This window comes from Myotis brandtii, unplaced genomic scaffold, assembly GCF_000412655.1.
Source record: "Myotis brandtii unplaced genomic scaffold, ASM41265v1 scaffold717, whole genome shotgun sequence".
Taxonomy (NCBI): Eukaryota; Metazoa; Chordata; class Mammalia; order Chiroptera; family Vespertilionidae; genus Myotis; species Myotis brandtii.
In genome coordinates this window covers 281,016-281,674 of record NW_005370825.1, presented here as the reverse complement: position 1 = coordinate 281,674, position 659 = coordinate 281,016, and positions in this window count along the sequence as shown.

The following is a 659-nucleotide window of genomic DNA, read 5'->3' as shown; positions in this document are numbered from 1 at the left end:
CGCAGGGGATGGGCGCCCGGCCCGGGCCACAAGGCGGCCGTTTGGCGGTGGTCGGGAAGCATGGTGGCAACCATGTGTGGGTAAATGTTTCATAGTTTAACCCTGCGGTCTTGGCTTCTGTCCTTATTCGCTTGCTAAAGTAATAGAAAAGTTATTTTGACTTTCTGAATTATACAAATCATCCCATCCGATCGAATACCCTATTGGTTGTCATGTGGATGCCCCATTGGTTGTGGTCATACTGGTTTTGGGAAGCACATTCCTCTGTGCCTGGGAACCAGGACAGCGCAATTATCCTAAATGGCCTCGATGGCTCCAGATAATGTGTTTCCGGTTGACCCAGTGGTCCCCAGACCCAAAACTATAATTAATCTTCGTAGATAACTCATCGGCTCCATTTCGCTTCTGTAACTGCTTTGTGCACACCAGGTCCCTCATTGCAAACCCAAAGATGTAATCGATACCTTTGCGATCTTTGCCTATAAATCTGGGGCTGCGGCCATCTTATCACTGCGAGGTTTGGAGTGAGTGCGTGGCCCCCTCCTAGCCGCGGATTTGCAATAAATGTGACCCCTTAATTCGACTTCTTGGGGCGTCCTGGTGTGATTCGCGGGGGACATTACAACAGTCGCTCGTGGTCCTCCGTCCTCGGCGCCCCC